This window comes from Ursus arctos, unplaced genomic scaffold, assembly GCF_023065955.2.
Source record: "Ursus arctos isolate Adak ecotype North America unplaced genomic scaffold, UrsArc2.0 scaffold_1, whole genome shotgun sequence".
Lineage (NCBI taxonomy): Eukaryota > Metazoa > Chordata > Mammalia > Carnivora > Ursidae > Ursus > Ursus arctos.
Genome location: NW_026622763.1, coordinates 101,276,924 through 101,286,134, shown reverse-complemented (window position 1 = coordinate 101,286,134; position 9,211 = coordinate 101,276,924). Strand labels below are relative to the sequence as shown.

At 42.1% G+C, this 9,211-nt stretch overlaps 1 protein-coding gene across 1 annotated transcript in view; it reads left to right on the top strand.

Moving 5' to 3' along the window:
- The first annotated feature begins 3,106 nt into the window (after positions 1 to 3,106).
- NCL (nucleolin) overlaps positions 3,107 to 9,211 on the top strand; it is a 41,642-nt gene continuing 35,537 nt past the window's right edge. The window contains exon 1 of the mRNA XM_026491711.4: positions 3,107 to 3,183. The gene's annotated coding sequence lies outside the window, so the exon portion shown is untranslated. The remainder of the gene's footprint in view (positions 3,184 to 9,211) is intronic.

The following is a 9,211-nucleotide window of genomic DNA, read 5'->3' as shown; positions in this document are numbered from 1 at the left end:
TTTTAGGGTAACCAGACCCTAAAGTTGGCTCATCTCTTAGGGCACCTGGCTGGCTCAGTTGGAAGAGCATGCTTACTCTTGATCTAGGGGTTGTGAAGAGATTACTAAAAAAATAAATAATATAAATAAAACCCTCATCTCTTTCACATAACTTCCCTGATCCCACGTCATTCCCATGCCAGATGAACGGGTCCCTCATCTGCTTGCCTATAAATTGTGTTCATAACCAGTAATGCTATCACATTGTAGTTACTGATCTCTTCCTGTGATGTGGATTGAGAGCTATATATACCAGTTTTATTCATTTGCTAGGTTCGCCTTTTTTTTTTTAAAGATTTTATTTATTTATTTGAGAGAGAGAGAGCATGAGCGGTGGTGGAGGGGCAGAGGGAGAGGGAGAAGCAGGCTCCCCGCTGAGTAGGGAGCCCTATGTGGGGGCTCAATCCCAGGACCTGAGATCGTGACCTGAGCTGAAGGCAGATGCCTAACCCACTGAGCCACCCAGGCGCCCCTCAGGTTACCTTAATAAAATATCACATCCTGGGTGACTGAAACAACAGAAATTTATTTTCTCATAATTCTAAAGGCTAGAAGTTGAAAATCAAGTTGTTGACAGGTTTGGTTTCTTCTGAGGCCTCTCTTCTTGGCTTGTAAATGTCTGCCTTCTCACTATGTCTTCCCATGGTCGTTTGTCTATCTTCTGTGGCCTAATCTCTTACAAGGACAGCAGTCATATTGGATTAGGGCTTACTCAAATGACCCATTTTAACTTAATTTCTTCTTTAAAGACCTGTCTCCAAATACAGTAACATTCTTAGATACTGTGGATTAGGACTTTGACATATGGATTTTCGTGGGATATAGTTCAGCTCCTAACACCAGTCACGCCTTCCCTCCGTTATGACATTGTTCCTAGTTAACACTGGCAAGATGAAGACACTTGTTTTATTTATTGCCCATAGTTCTTCACATTGTCCTTTTGTGTATGGTGAGACTTCATTCAATGTTTTGCTTAAATTTTAATCTATTTTTTTTAAAGATTTTTAAATTTATTTGAGAGAGAGAAAGCGCATGTGCTTGCACGAGAGTGCAGGGAAGGGCAGAGGGAGAGAGAGAGAATCTCAAGCAGATTCCGTGCTGAGCATGGGGCCTGATGTGGGGTTCGATCTCACGACCCTGAGATCATGACCTCAGCTGAAACCAAGAGTCGGGTGCTTAACTGACGGTGGCACCCAGGCGCCCCTAACATTTTTGTCTTTAGTTATTTAGTTTTATAGTACCATGCCCAGTTATCCGTGGCTGTGGGATGGAATTGATGGTACAATTAGGAAGCACGAGGCCCAATCTTTGGGGCTTGGCTCTCATTCCTCTGTATGTTCCAGGTGCCTGTTGTGGCCCTTTGTGTTTATTTGAATGTAAAGAGTTGGCACTCTAGGGGTGCCTGGCTGGCTCAGTTGGTGCATGCAGTGTGTGACTCTTGAACTCTGGGTTGTGAATTCAAGCCCCACGGTGGGTGTAGAGATTACTTTAAAATAAAATCTTGAAAAAAAGAAAAAAACACGAAAGAGTTGGCATTCTGATGACATGTGGAGCCACCTAAACAGTAGTTCACTTGGTATATTTTCCTAGGGCAGTAGCTTGGAAACTTCTGGAAACTTAGTTCCTCCCGTGTAAAGGATTTGATAGCTCTAAGTGAAGTCTAGGATTTTTTTTTTTTTCTTTCCCTGTTTCTTTAGACAAGCATGCCAGGTGGTGCTGGGAGCTCTCTTACTACACATTGAAAATTTCGTCTTAGAGAGCTCAGCAAAGACATTGACACACGTGCCTGACCGAATCTTGTACTTGCTGACCGTACAGTGTGGTTATAGCCTCGTGGGCGCAGGGAAGATGTGCTTTCAGTGTTGCCACTTCTCCTCTCCAGTTTGTCACCCCTCAGAAGAGTGGTAGGAAGATGACTACCGCTCCAGAAAATAAAGGAGAGGAAAAAAAGCCTCTAGCTCCTGTGTTTGCTGAGAAACTAATATCACCACACAGGAAGGCAGCCACATGGGCCCCGTTGCCAAAAGACAGGAGTGCCAAGTTCAGTGACCATGAGAGGAGACATGGGAGCTGTGAGGAGGAAGAAGATAAGAACGCTGAGTTGGGCCAGGATAAGGAAGGTGATGAATCCTCTTCTGGGGGCAGCCCTGCCTGCCATTCCACATGGATGCTCGACGGGTTCTGTGAAGATCCCACCCTGCAGAAAGTTGCCTTGGCAATCCCTGGCTGACTTTTCAGGCATGGCCTCGTGCATGAGGAATCTCAGTGGACCTTTGACCTCTGCTGTCCACATGACCAGAATCAGAGTTTTCTGTGAATATTATCCATTAATTGTTTCTGTCATGGTGCATATGAGCCATGCAGGTTAATGGTCCCCCAAACTTAATTGTCAGTGATTTTCTTTTTGTCTTGACGGAGTCTGTGTAACGCTGCAAATGATACTGCTTCCAAAGAAGGAATTATTAATATTTTTATTTAAATACAATGGTAGTACATTTAAAATTATTTCAAAATAAGAGGTTAAAGTGGCATTGAATTTTTTCCTTAGTTTGGTGTATTATAGTCTGATTTACGAGCAGTTTCTCTGAAAGAACCATGTGTTATTCTCATTCTTAACAAGTCTGTGTGGCAGTAATTGACGACGTGGGTTTTCATTTAGATTCTGAAGAAGCCGGGTGTCCTCCATGGGCCAGAGGGAGAACAGTCCTTCCTGTGGGGTTGGGGGGAGATGAGCAGGACCACAACTGTGATGACAAAGGCTGTGAGGAAGAGGAGGAGGAAGGCCAGAATGACCTAAATCAGCTCAGTTGAGGGCTGGCCCATAGCAAGGCATTGGATTTGGAAGGGAAGGGCAAGGCCGTTGGATTTCTTTTGGAACTTGAAGAACGTTCTGATTAATTTATAAATGCTTTTGAAAGTACTCTGTCCAGACCTAAGCCATACGTCTTGTGAAGAGTCGACATTACTGCAGGTGTGACATTTGTGGATAGAGTAGAAGCTCCTAGTTTACTCATGAGTGGTACAGATCATTAAAACTAGAATACTCTGGCTTTTCCCCACAGAGCCTGTCAAAAAAACACCTGATAAATGGAAGAAGGAGATGGCAGAAGACTTCCCCGGAAACCAAAAGATAGAAATTGGAAGGTAACTTCTTCACTGTGTTTTAAAGCACAAGCCAAAGCATGGAGAATTTCATATTAACAGAATAGGTGTCGTGTAGGTATGAGATTTGTGGACACAGTAAAAGCCCAAGCGGTAAGGGGATTTTTACTGCCGTTTGGTGTTACAGTGCGCCAGAATCTTTAGTGGAATTTTCTTCTAGCGTCATTGTTTCTGAACTGTTTATTTGAGTTTCCTCTCCTTCCCTTCCCTTCCCTTCCCTTCCCTTCCCTTCCCTTCCCTTCCCTTCCCTTCCCTTTCCTTTCCTTTCCTTTCCTTTCCTTCCTCTCCCTCTCTCTCTCTTTCTTTCTTTCTTAAACTTTTGTGTGGCAGTCGAACCACCTGTAACTTTCAAACTGTTGGAAACTTGAATTTCAACAAAACTGCTGCTGAGCAAAAAACGGGTCTCAGTGAATTTTTTGCTAAAAATGATCTCACAGTTGTTGGTGTCAGAGTTGGCTTGTTCAAGTAAATACTGATAATGTATTTAGAGCATTAAGCATTAAGTATTAATAGAGCATTAAGCAATAATGTATTACATAAAAGCATTAAGATTACCAGCCCAGCATTATTATCCCTGCAGAAATTAGGAGTTCCAGTAGCTTTCTGTTTCATTGTGGGTTCTGCCTTGTCACATCCTTTTGTTACCTGCTCTTCACTCCACTCCACTCCTCAGCCTCTTGCAGTTGAAGTTAAGTACAGTAGTCTCTTAGCCACAGGGCTACTGGGATACTGGAATAGGTTCTAAGACCCCCGTGGATGCCTGAAGCCACAGAACGTACTGAGCCCTGCTTAAGCTACATTGTTTCTTTTACATACATATCAATGATAAAGTTGAATTTATAAATTAGCCACCTCAAGAGATTAACAATAATATAAAATAGGACAATTGTAACAATATCCTGGAATGAAAGTTATATGAATGTGGTTTCTCTCTCTCAAAATATCTTACTGTACTGTACTCGCCCTCCTTGTGATGATGTGAGATGATAAAGTGCCTCCAGGATGAGCTCGAGTGAGGCGCCTGCCGTAGGCATTGCCACCTAGCTTGGGAGTACTGTTGGCTTCTTGATGCTAGGTCGGAAGGAGGATCCTCTGCTTCCAGACCACACAGTTGACTGTGGGTAACTGAAGCCATGGATAAGAGGGACTCCTGTATTTAAAAATCCCTCAGTGGCTCTTAGAAAATCCATTAGGTTGAAACTCTACTATCCCATTTTTCCAGTTGAAATGTTAAAATAATCCCGAGATTTTCCTTATCGTTACAGAAACATATTTCCATGATTTTCCACTGTGAGCAATGTTATTTGCCTGGAATTATTTTAAACTAAGTCACACCTTTAATCACAACCCCCTAGCAATGGTGGCAAATATAGGTCCTGTATCACTTCTGCTTTTTTGCCAAATTGCATTTTATCTTTCTCACTTCTTTTGCATCAGAAGCGTATTTCCTGGGTGTGAGCGTATTTTATAGTACTCAGACTGTCTTAGGTAAAAACAAAAAGATAATAATAAGAGTAAACATTCTTTGAGCACTCACTGTTCCAGGCATTGTTCTTCGTTCCTTACTTATATGAACTCGTGGAATCCGTTAAGACAGCCCTCAGTGGTAATTATTGACATCATCCTCATTTCACAAAGGAGAAGATTTAGGCACAGAGAAGTTGAGTAATGTGCCCAATATCACACAGTGAGAAAACAGCAGAGCTGGTATTTGAGGCCACAGAGCCTCTGCCACAGCTTTAGTCAGATTGTGCTGACGGGTTTTGTTAACTGTATTTTGTAACATTGTTGCATTTGTAGTAAACAAGAATTCCTTTTGCATTAAAAAGCCTTTTTGTTGGGGCGCCTGGGTGGCACAGTCGTTAAGCGTCCGCCTTCGGCTCAGGGCGTGATCCCAGCGTTCTGGGATTGAGCCCGCATCAGGCTCCTCTGCTAGGAGCCTGCTTCTTCCTCTCCCACTCCCCCTACTTGTGTTCCCTCTCTCGCCGGCTGTCTTTCTCTCTCAAATAAATAAATAAATAAATAAATAAATAAATAAATCTTAAAAAAAAAAATCTTTTTGTAAGGGCCCCTGGGTTTGCTAACACGTTCCTCATTAGGAGCGATGTTTTTGTTCCAATTCACAAATGCAGATGGCTTTCTTAAAACGAAAATTCAAAACCTTATAATTTCAAGCTTTATTTTCTATAGTTTTTAGTTAAATTCAGTCAGTTGCTAAACAGAAAAGTAATAAAGATTTCAGTAGGTGAATTTGCACTGACTCCTCTTAGTCCTTGCTCTAGAACAGGGTTTCTCGATTTTGGCACTTTGACATTTTCGGCCAGATAATTCTTTGTTGTGGGGGACTGGCTAGTGGATTGTAGACTGTGTAACAGCAGGCCAGGATTCTACCGACTCATTCTAGAAGCACTCTCTGGTTTTTCTCAAACTTGCCCGGGGTGAGAGCCACTCCTCTCTGGTTACTTGATAGCATTTGTATTGCTAGTTGGTGGAGCCTTGGTTTTAAAATTGTAAATGACTCACTGCTGATTTCCACTTTCACATCCAGTCTGACTAGCCCACCCTAAGTCACGTGCCTTTTGATCTTACCTAGGGGTTTTTTTCTCTTTTCTTTTACATCTCTGTAGGAAATTTGGTTATGTGAATTTTAAGTCTGCTGATGACTAGGGAAAAGCCTTGAAACTTAGTGAGACAAAGGTCCTTGGGTATGAAATTAAATTGAGAAAACCAAAAGGAAAGGAAGTAAAGAAAGGCAGGCAAACAAGGTAATGTGTTTCTAGACACCTGTGTGTCTAGATGACTCTGGATGAGGAATGGGTCTTGGATTCTTTTTTTTTTTTTTTTTAAAGATTTTATTTATTTAGTTGACAGAGACAGCAAGCGAGAGAGGGAACACAAGCAGGGGGAGTGGGAGAGGAAGAAGCAGGCTCCTAGCAGAGGAGCCTGATGTGGGGCTCGATCCCATAATGCTGGGATCAAGCCCTGAGCCGAAGGCAGACGCTCAACGACTGCACCACCCAGGCGCCCCGAGTCTCGGATTCTTAATTCTGTGCAAGTAGTCAGTTACAACCAGGTCACCTCCTTGTGCAGCACAAACTTTGTCTGCATTGCTCGAGCTGCATGGCTCACCTTCCCTGTCATAATGTTCTTTGTCTACCATACTCTCTGTCTTAGGTACCTTACCTTCTCTGCCATAATGTTCTGTCCAGGACTCATTCCCTGGCTACCTGCAACCCATCCATAGAATCTCAGTTTAAAGATCACTTCTTCGGGCACTGGGTGGCTCAGTCATTAAGCATCTGCCTTCGGCTCAGGGCGTGATCCCAGAACCCTGGGATGGAGCCCCGCATCAGGCTTCTCCGCTGGGAGCCTGCTTCTTCCTCTCCCACTCCCCCTGCTTGTGTTCCCTCTCGCGCTGGCTCTATCTCTCCCTGTCAAATAAATAAATAAAAATCTTAAAAAAAAAAAAAAAAAAGATCACTTGCTCAAGTCAGAAAAAGTTTCCCTTACTTCCACACTAGGTTAAGTCTTTTCGGGGGTGTGGGGGGGTGTATTTTCTAAGGGGGGACTTTTTCTTTTTCTTTTCCTTTTTTTTTTTTTGAGAGAGAGAGTGAGAGAGCATGTGTGAGTATGGGGGGCAGAGGCAGAAGGAAAGAGAATCTTTAAGTAGGCTCCACACTGAGCATGGAGCCCAACTTGGAGCTCAGTCCTACAATCCTGAGATCGTGACCTGAGCTAAAATCAACAGTCGGGTACTTAATCAACTGAGCCACCCACATGCCCCTCTTTTTTTTTTTTTTTAACTTTATTTATTTATTTTGAGTAATCTCTCCATCCAATGTGGGGCTCAAACTCACAACCCGGAGATCAGGAATCGTATGCTCCTCTGTCTGAGCCAGCCCAGTGCCCCTAGGCTAAGTCTTTACTGGATGTTCTCATTTTCCTTATTACTTTTCCTTCTTGGCACTTACCAGAGTTTGTAATTATGTGACTATTTGTTTACTAGCCTTTTCCCCCAACAAGACCACATTCCTGAGAGTAGAGGCTAAGTCTGTATTTTCACGTAGCATGTAGCATAGGCCCTTGCGCAGATATGTGTCCAAAGCTTTGTTAAATGAAGGAATATGTATTGCTATTAACACTCTCCAACTTCTGGAAAAGTATTTTTTCTCCTTTAGAGAACTTTGGATGCTTATTAGATCTAAACTCGGACTAAAAATACTCGTGTGTTATGTAGATCGGAATGCCAAAACACTTTTGATCAAGAACCTGCCTGACAAAGTGAGTTAAAAGAAGTGTTTAAGGATGCCTTTCAAATCAGATTGGCCATCGAGGATGGGACAAGTAAAGGTGTGTTTTGTACCTATATTGGAAAAGAAAGAATTTCTCCTGGATTCAGACATTAACAGAATTTCATTACTTTCTCCTAAATCACTTACGCCTGATTTTAGAGAAGGGAAAAGTAGTTATCCAACCTTTCTACCAGCTGGCATAAAAAACTGAAGGGGGCATCCATCATAAATGGACAGCCAGAAGCTTCTAGAAAACTGTAGTGGTGTGACTGAGAAATGAAGACTTACTCTGTGAAGTTCAGGATTGAAGATTAGAAGAATTCAGTCATAGGTTATTTCCATTCTCCCTCCCCAGGGTTGCCTCTAGTAAAGCAACATGCCTGCTGACTTGCCTGGACAGGTACCAAAACAGAGCATTGAATTGGTCCATTAGAACTCTGTTGTGATAATTAATGAAACACTAGCACTATGTAACTAGGCTTTGGTAGAATAAGAGGGTGAATGTGGTAAAATTAGGAAGTATGGAGTGGGATGTATTTTTGAGGAATTTTCTTTTTTTAAAATATTTTATTTTTAGGTAATATCTGCACCCAACGTGGGGCTCAAACTCACAACCCTGAGATCAAGAGTTGCATGCTCCACTGACTGAGCCAGCCAGGTGCCCCTATTTTGAGGGAATTCGTAGTGAGGTGCAGCTTGCATATCAGGATTACAGGTACATTTGAGTGAAAATAGTTGGTGTAGGTGAACTCTAAAATAGTCTCTACCTGTGTATTCTGAGTAACGTAGTCTCTGGAAAAGAATCCTGCCAATTCAGAAAACAAGTCTGAAAGGATAAATCCCATATTGTTAGCAATTTGCTATTGTCAGTGTTTCCTGTGAGGAGATTTGGGGGCTCTCTGTTATGCTTGTAGTCCGCACTGCTGGAAAACGACAAAACAAAAAATTGCTGCCCAAAGACATTGAATTTCTGTAATGTTAATTAAGTTTTGATTACATATACTAAAGACTTTAGAATCATTCCTTTACATGAGAAATTATTACAGAGGGGAGTTAGGAGATGCCAGGGAATCCATGACCATGTTAAATAAAGCATAATACCTATGTCAGAAGTGAGTGTGGTGCGTTCTTCAAGAATATTCTTACTCAGGGGCACCTGGGTGGCTCAGCCGTTAAGCGTCTGCCTTTGGCTCAGGTCATGATCCCAGGGTCCTGGGGTCAAGCCCCATATCAGGCTCCCTGCTCGGCAGGAAGCCTGCTTCTCCCTCTCACACTCCCCGTGCTTGTGTTCCCCCTCTCGCTGTCTCTCTCTGTCAAATAAATAAATAAAATCTTAAAAAAAAGAAAAGAAAAGAAAAAGAATATTCTTACTCAGAAGATCCTTACTTTGTATCTTTCACCAAAGTAAGTTACAGGTTCATGAAGGATTGCAATGAAAATATGAAATCATAAAGTACTGGAGGGAGACATAGAGATTGCTTTGTTTTGTTTGTTTATTTTTAACAATCTGCAAGAGAGGGAGGCCTGTTAAGTATGACACAAATACTGGAAGTCCTAAAAGAACAGATAAATTTGACTACATAAGTATAAAACACTTCTACGTGGGGAAAAAAATCCCATAAACAAAGTCAAAAAGCAAGTGACAAACCAGGAAAAAGAAATTGATAATTTCTATCAAACTGAGGGCGAATTTGCTGATAAATAAAGTGCATTTCACG